This window comes from Pteropus alecto, unplaced genomic scaffold (genome assembly GCF_000325575.1).
Source record: "Pteropus alecto unplaced genomic scaffold, ASM32557v1 scaffold98, whole genome shotgun sequence".
NCBI lineage: Eukaryota > Metazoa > Chordata > Mammalia > Chiroptera > Pteropodidae > Pteropus > Pteropus alecto.
The window spans coordinates 2,877,036-2,884,903 of NW_006443570.1; the positions used below are offsets into that span (position 1 = coordinate 2,877,036).

The 7,868-nt window shown below is 43.5% G+C and overlaps 2 pseudogenes; one reads left to right on the top strand and one right to left on the bottom strand.

Annotated features, from left to right (window-relative positions):
• Positions 1-2,336: 2,336 nt before the first annotated feature.
• On the bottom strand, positions 2,337-2,455 carry LOC112473217 (annotated as a pseudogene).
• A 2,357-nt stretch (positions 2,456-4,812) lies between these two features.
• On the top strand, positions 4,813-4,931 carry LOC112473339 (annotated as a pseudogene).
• The last annotated feature ends 2,937 nt before the right edge of the window (positions 4,932-7,868 follow it).

Genomic DNA, 7,868 nt, shown 5'->3' on the forward strand with positions numbered 1-7,868 from the left:
GGAGTCATGACTCAAACCTTGGGCCTATGACAACTCCAAGTTCATGCTCTTATTCCCATAAGAGCATAGAGCTAAAAAGGCTTTGGAGGGCACAGGTGCTCCCACCCATGTTAAGTCGTCTCTCTGCAGCATTCCTGGAAGCCAGTCAGCTAGCATTTGCTCAAATATCTCTAGTAACGAGGAGTTCACTGCCTTACTAGGCAGCATGTCCCATTGTTGGCCACCTGGTTATTAGGATTTTCCTCCATTAAATAAGGAGAAATCTGTCCATCCTAAGTTTTGTCCTTGAGTTCTGGATCCTCCTAGAGGAGGCAGCCCACTTGAGCTGGGTGGAAAGGGTGGGCTGGCTTCTGCTGGTGTCTAAGAAGAGACCTCAGGTGCAGGTCCGGCAAGATCCTCACTGCTTCATAGGGGAAGAGAGACCCAAGCTTCCCTACTCCTACCTCCACCCAAATCTACCGCCAAGCACTGCCTGCAGACTGACCCAGCTAAATCTAGCTTGCTTGGCATGCACTGCTTCCCCATGTGGCTGTGGGGCCACAGCTGCAGCAAACGCCTGAATTTCCATTCATGGTAAGGCCTCCCACCACTGAAAGGATAATTATCTTCCTGCTGCACCGACAGGTTCCCATCTGGTGAGGGCTGAACACTGTCATTTTAGAAAAGACACCAGAGAAAGCAAACTTCTGGCCTGGCTTTGACAGATTCTCTTAGCTACTCTAAGGGGAAAAAAGAAATTGCTGGGTTAGTGGGAAAAGACATAGAGAGAAGAAGAGGAAGAATCTGGGATGCTAATGAATTCCCTGTGATCTCACTCTCCTTATTCCAGCACTTGCTCCTCTGCAAAAATCCATGGGGCTGCCTTGCCAGTTGGAGCCTGAAAATGTGCCCAGGTAGACAGAACCCTGAGTCCTAGGACAGCCTGGGAAATGCTGGCTGCCTGCTAATGGATGAAAGTCCAGGACAGAAAACAAGAGGAAGGATCTGCAAATGAGAGACCCTGGACATTGTACTTAAGGGGTCTGCTTTCCTGATCTCATCTCCTCACTCCCCACTGTCATCTACAGCCCCTCACAGTGACAACAGAGCCATGAGCCTAGGAACATTTACAGAAAGAGAAGCGGCATCACCAAACCTTACTATTGCCCCTTCTTTCCTCTCATAACCATTGTTAACATCAAAAAATAATTTAAAAAAAAATATCTTTTATGAGTTTTAGTAAAGAGTCTGAGCCTATAATTTGATCCCCAGTTCTACTTCATCTCCTGTAATTGTGGCAGGTCCTATGAGGTCAGGATTGCAGGCCAGCCATCCACCGGCATTCATGATTGCAGGTTGTTCCTAAGACTTGGTATTACTAGCTTGGTTAGGCTCAAGTAAACCTGTAGTAGTATTTGATTGTCAACCATGTCTCAGGCTTTGTCCTAAGTGCTTTATCTCACCTGCCACAAGTTTGTGAACCAAGATATATTCTTATCAACATTTTAGAAATGTAGAAAGTAGGTTCAGAAGAATTAAATGAAAAAATCACCCAGCCAAAAAATGGTAGAGAAGGTGTTTGAACCCAGGTCTGTCCTGCTATAAAATCTGTGCTTTAAAAACCACAACAAAACAAAATTTTTATTAAGGAAAATTTCTAATTTACACAAAGCACCGTGAACTAGCACCATGAACCACCACATACCCTCCAGCAAGTTATAATAACCATCAACACAGCTGTTCTTGCTGCAGCTCTACACCCACCCCCTTCTCCTGTATCAGGTTATTTTGAAGCAGACATCAGATATTGTGTCATTTCATCTGTAAATAAGTAGTTCAGCATGTATCCCTAAAAGATAAAGATACTCAAAATCTGTGTTCTTGACTTCCTCAAAATAATGACCCTGGGTGAGAGATTACCAAGAAAATGCCCAGAAAAATTTGCAAAATTTGCATATCCTCAAAGGGGAATTAAGCTTTCCCTGGCTGCCTGTGGCATCTCAGCATGAAGTGTGGAGAGCATAGTCCTTATCTGCCAAGTCCGGGAGTGTCTGCCTGGAAGCCAACCTCATGAGGACCTGCTGGACAACCCGGCCCTACCTGTTACCCCCTAGTAACATCTATCTAAAGAAAATGTGACCTAACCAGCTCTTTTCAGCTGCACTGGCTTAGAAATTGTTAACTGTCATGTGTGCAAGGAATAATGATAACATTTACTTGGCATATCTACTATGTGTCAAACACTGAGCTAGGGTTTTCTGAATGTACCAGGAACCTAACGCATGATTAAAAAAAAAATTTTTTTAAGTGAGTACATTTATTTATTTATTAACTTAATTTAATTTTATTTTTTTAAACGCCTACAGCATCTGGTATTCCTAGATGCTCTCCCATCCAAGTACTAACCAGGCCTGACCCTGTTTAGCTTCCGAGATCAGATGGGATCGGGCACGTTCAGGGTGGCATGGCTGTAGACTAAAATTTTTTTATGTGATTTTTTTTTGGTTTGAATTTCCATTTGGTTCAAAATTCCATTCTAAACTGGAATGCTATAGAAGGGACTCTATAGAATTCCTTCAGGGGCTGAATTTATCAGCAGCTTTTCTTGAGAATGTATGTGTGTGTGTGTGTGTGTGTGTGTGTGTGTGTGTGCGCGTGCGTGCTGCCCTGTGAGTCACTGTGGAAGGTACTAAGACTAGAATATAGTTCCTGCCTTATACTCCAGTGGAAGAAATTCCTTTATGTTCAAGTCTGCAAACCCTTAGCAGCTCCTTCTCCCACGCCACGGGAGTGCTGAACCATCCCAAGGAGCATGGAAGTCCAGAAGGGTGGATAAGACAAAGCACAAAAAGAAGTAGATCTATAAGGCAGAACAGATCAACTGCCACAGCAGATGTAAAATAATATGTCATGGGAGTTGAAAGCGATAGCAGTAACGCATGACGAGGGAAATCGGGAAAGCGTCGGTGGGGGAGGTGTCACTGAAGATGTGGATTGTTTCCTAGGACTCTGTGTAGTTTGCTCTACACCTCATGTACAATAGATGATAGAGGCCACACACTGGGCTCTATTCTCTAGTTTCTCCTCACTGTGACATTGGTGACGACCCTTACTGAGGGTAGTTGGCTTTGGTCCCGTATCCATTTTTCTTCCATCAGTCCAAGATGTCTGGGCTGTGTGCTTCTTACTATGGAACCCTTGCTGCTGGTGATGATAGTTCTTAGGTTTGCTTACTAATCCCAGAAAGCTGGGTGATGCTACAGCTCTCTGTGTCTCCAGCAGATGGATTTGCTCATCAAATCATCAGTTTTCTGTGCACTGTGAAGATGGCAAGGTGGGATTGAAGCACCGTTGCAAGAAAGAGTTACACCTTCTGGGGTCAGGGTTGGAAATGGATCTTTGGTTAGCATTTTTACAGGCAGAGGTAGTGGGGGAGGGAACTATAACAAGATAGGCACAGAGGCAAGAGCATTTTCAGAGAGCTCCTGCTGGAGGCTGGGCCATGGCGAAGGGCAACAAGGGGAGAACTGTGGAGGTGCTTTTGGAGAAGCAGGCTGGGGCATTTTGTGAAAACCCATAAAAACATGCTGAGAACTTACTTACACAGGCAATGGGGAACTAATGAAGGACTCTGGTAGAATTGTCACCATACCTTCGGAATTTTAGCCTGGTACAGCAAGTAATATAGACTGGAATGGAGGGGTAAATGGAGGCCAGGAGACCAGCTAGAAGGCCCGGGGTATACACACTTAGTAATTATCTACTTACTAATCCATGTCCCCCACTGGAATGTGGGCCTCTTGAAATAAGTCTTCTACTGGCTCTAAACATCTTGAGGAATGAGCCTGCACAGTATCAATTTGTTTCTCCAGTGCCTGATACGTAGTACGTGCTCAAAAAATTTTTGTTGAAAGAAGGAAGAAGAGAGGAAGAGATGAAAGGAGGGAAGGAAAAAAATAGCCAAATGCGATAGGCTATGGAGATGGTTTAGAGGAGAAGGCCTTCTGCAGGGGTGGAGGTGGTAGAAATGGGAAGGTGAGAGCCGCAGATATGTCAGTAAGAGCACCTATAGGACTTGGCAAGTAACTGGATGGGGGAGGAAAGCAAGAGTGAGAAATTTAGGATGGCTGGGAGAATGATGAGCCATTATTAGTAATAAGACAAAAAGGGGAGAAGCAAGTTGGTGCGAAAAGGCAGTGAAGGATGATTTTTATTTTGGATACTTTGTGTTTCAGGTTTGTATAGATGTAGATGTGAAGAAAACTAACTCTATCTCTGAGTCCCAGATTTCATTTCGTTTTTTGTTTCATGCTGTGAACTTTGACCAACTTCGCTGTCCTTAGCAAGCATATCAAAGCCTTTTAGTTGTTATTATCTGTGTACCTTAAAATGTAGCCGCAAATATTTTTGTTAGTAGCAGCCAGAATGGCATGACAACCAAGATAAATATCAAACTGATGATAGTATCGATTAGAAGCAATTGCCTATCACAAGACAACCAGGAGGTATGTCTCTTGGCACTACTGCATTCTTTATCCCTTTGTCCTGTCTGTCATTAGCACCCAAATTATACTATAAAAAAGTACTGTAATAGAGGTGTGCATAAGTGAATTACCCTATAATAAATTCTTGCTGAAATATAATATATTCTATAGAGTTGCCTGCATCGTTCGTCAGTCCTAAAGTACCTTCTTATTATAGTGGACATCACATCTTTGCCCCACCTTTACACTAGGTTTCAGCAGGGCCATCAAAAGTAGCTGTCCAGCCAACGGTGGGACACGGGGAGCTCAGGAAGCTGAGGAAGGTGCTTGCTCTAAAAGTACAGACTGGGTCTATGGCCATGCTACTCTGAACAAGCCTGATTCTGTCTGATCTCGGAAGCTAAGCAGGATCAGGCTTGGTTAGTACTTGGATAGGAAACCACCTAGGAAGACCAGGTGCTGTAGGCATAAAAATAATTAAAAATTAAAAAAAATCAATAATAAGGGATTGTAAGCTGACAAGGTCCTTGCAATCTGTGAGGTCAACCAAGGGTTGCCTAAATAAATAAATAAAATAAAATAGAAGTACAAACTGGAAGGCATCTGTGGGAGTGGGTGAGATAAATCGCCCAGCAGAGAAGAGAGAAAACAAGAGGTCCCAGGGCAGAGCCTTGAGGAAAGCCAATACTTATGGGAAGAGAACAAGGAACTGTTGTAGAGAGAAAAGGAAAAACGGGAAAACGCAGCATAGGGATGGGGAGGAGGAGTTTTCAAGCACGGGGAGGTGATCAGCAGGGCCAGATACTACAGAGGTCCAGTGGGATGAGGTCGGAAGAACAGCCCACTGGATTCCACAACAGGAGATCACAAGCGCCCTCAGAGGGCATAATGACTGTGAGGCACTGAGAGTGAGATCCAGATTGTGCTGGGTAAGGAAGGAGTGGGCGGTGAGAGCCAGCAGGCAGCCAGCTAAAACATTCTTTGGCAGCCATGGGAGAAGAAAGGAAGGATCACGGCTTGAGGAGGAGGTAGAGTTGGAGGAAGACGGGCTTTCAGAATGGGTGAGATGAGAACAGATTTGTAGGTGGAAGAGATGGAAACAGTGAGTTGGGAAAGGAAGGAGACAGGGGACATTTCGGGGAGCAGAGCGAGGTCCCAGAGAGGGAGGGGAAAACCAAGAGAGCACATTTTTTTTTCTGAAAAAGCCTGCACATCGAAGCAGCATATAAGTGGTGATAATAATAAATCCTTCCATTTGAAAAGCAGTGAAATGCAATCTATAAAGTATTTTCTATGCTTCATCTCAGTTAATCCTTATGATAGGCATATTATTACCATTTCTATGAAAAAACAGGAGCTTAAATGACTCACCCAAGATCACGCAGCTAATAAACAGAAGAACTCCGGATCAAAAAGTTAATCAAGAGATACTCATTGATTAAATGTGCTGGCACTATGTTAGTTACCAAAGATCCCAAAGAGAACAGGAAATAGTCCTGTCCTCAAGGAGCTCGCAAATCAGTAGACCGAGCTCCACGCTACTGACAGATATGCTCCAGGACATAAATGTGCTCAGCGGAGGGCTCTAATTCAAACGGAGGAAGGGAGAAGAGTAGAATCCAAGAGAGGCTTTCAAAAGGAGGTGATGTTGAGCTGAGTCTGGAAGAATAAACAAGAATGAGCTAGCTGGCTGAGAAGTGGGTGACAAGAGGAAAGGTGTCCCCGGCAAAGGAGATTGGTGTGCAAGAGCCTGGAGCCTTTAGGAGCTGTGAGCAACTCACTCTGCTGGAACACATGGTAAGCGCAGCAAGGTACAGGTGAGGAGTGTGCCAAGATAGGGGTAGAGGAGCACACTGTGCTACCCTGAGGAATTCTAATTCTGTCCTTAAGAGAGAGCCGCAGTGAAGAATATTAAGTAGAGAAAGATATGAGATTTGCATTCTAGAACAATCACTCTGGAGGATCCCTGGAGGCAGTGTAGAGAATGGCTTCAGGAGGATGTGAGGAGGATGTTATGGGAAACAGGAAGACCATTTAAGATGCAAATGTAGGGGTTAGGCAAGAAAGGACAAGGGCCTATCTGGACCGAGGCAGTGGCATTTATAATGGAATATAGAATGAAAAAAATATAATAAATATAATATATTTATAATATATAAAGAACTGGCTAGCCTTAGAAGAAGAAGGGGATACGAAAACAAAAGGGTTTAGAGCAATTCCCAGGTTTTGGGTTGAACAGAGGCAGGAAGAGAAGCAGATATTGGTGGAAGTGGGGAGTGGAGTAGACAAATGAGTTCAGGACATTTTGGGCTGAGAAGCCCATGGGACATCCAGGTGGAGGTAATCAGTAGGTAGTTGGATGTAGGAACTGGAGCTCATGGGGAGGCTGACCTGGAGATATATCTTTGTGATATATGTAAGGGAGTGATTGGAGCCAGGGGTGGGGGTGAGAGTTTGAAGGAGAAAACAATCTCTCACATTGCCTTCAGGAGCATTGGCAGTTAAGGAGTAGGTAAAGAGAATAGACCTGAGGAGGTGAGAAGGAGAGGCCAGAGAGGTAGGAGAGAAAAAAGAACATGATGTCCAGAAAATACTGAGACAAGCAGGTCACCTGGGAAGATAATAGTGAGAGTAAGGAAAAGAAGACTACAATTTTTATTTGCTCTCAGGGGGAGGAGAGATGGCTTCCTCCAGGCTGGCCAGAGAAGGCTTTAGGAAATAGAAGGAAAGTGAGAAAAAGAAAGGACCTTTCAAGCTGAGAAATGGAGAAAGAGTTGAGTCCATCTCCTCTTCTCTTTGCTTTGTTTTCTTGACTCTTGCTGCAATAATCAGTGCATTCATAAAAAAATAAAGCATGGTATTTGATGAAATGTGGAGAACCAGATGTTCAAAGTGTGTCTACTATATGCTTCCGAACCAAACACGCCGAAAATGGAGACCATCCAATGTGATCATGCTGTCCTTAAAAATGTTCCTTTGATAAACATTAAACTGTTCTGTTTACCAGAAATGTTAACGAGGAAAATAAACAATAGGGATATTCAGGAGTATTTCAAAATTGAATTTGAAACCGTAAGAAAAAACAAGAGACAAAAATAATCCAAAACTGCATGAACATTGCAGACCTCAGCTGCCCTTAAAATCTTTTTCTCTGCTTAACATTACATAATCCGTCATCAGCCAAAGATATCAGTTTCACATGCTAAAATTCAGTGACTGTATGTCATACTTAAAGGACAGGGTATTGAGAGGAAAGAATAACATAAAAAGATGGAAAATGTTTAGAAAGCAATATGCATAAAGGCCTGAGTAATTTTTAAGAGAAACTTTAAGATTAATCAAAAAATAAGTAATGCAGACTTCCATTTCAGTTGGTATAATGAACCCAGAGACCCTGATCTCCTG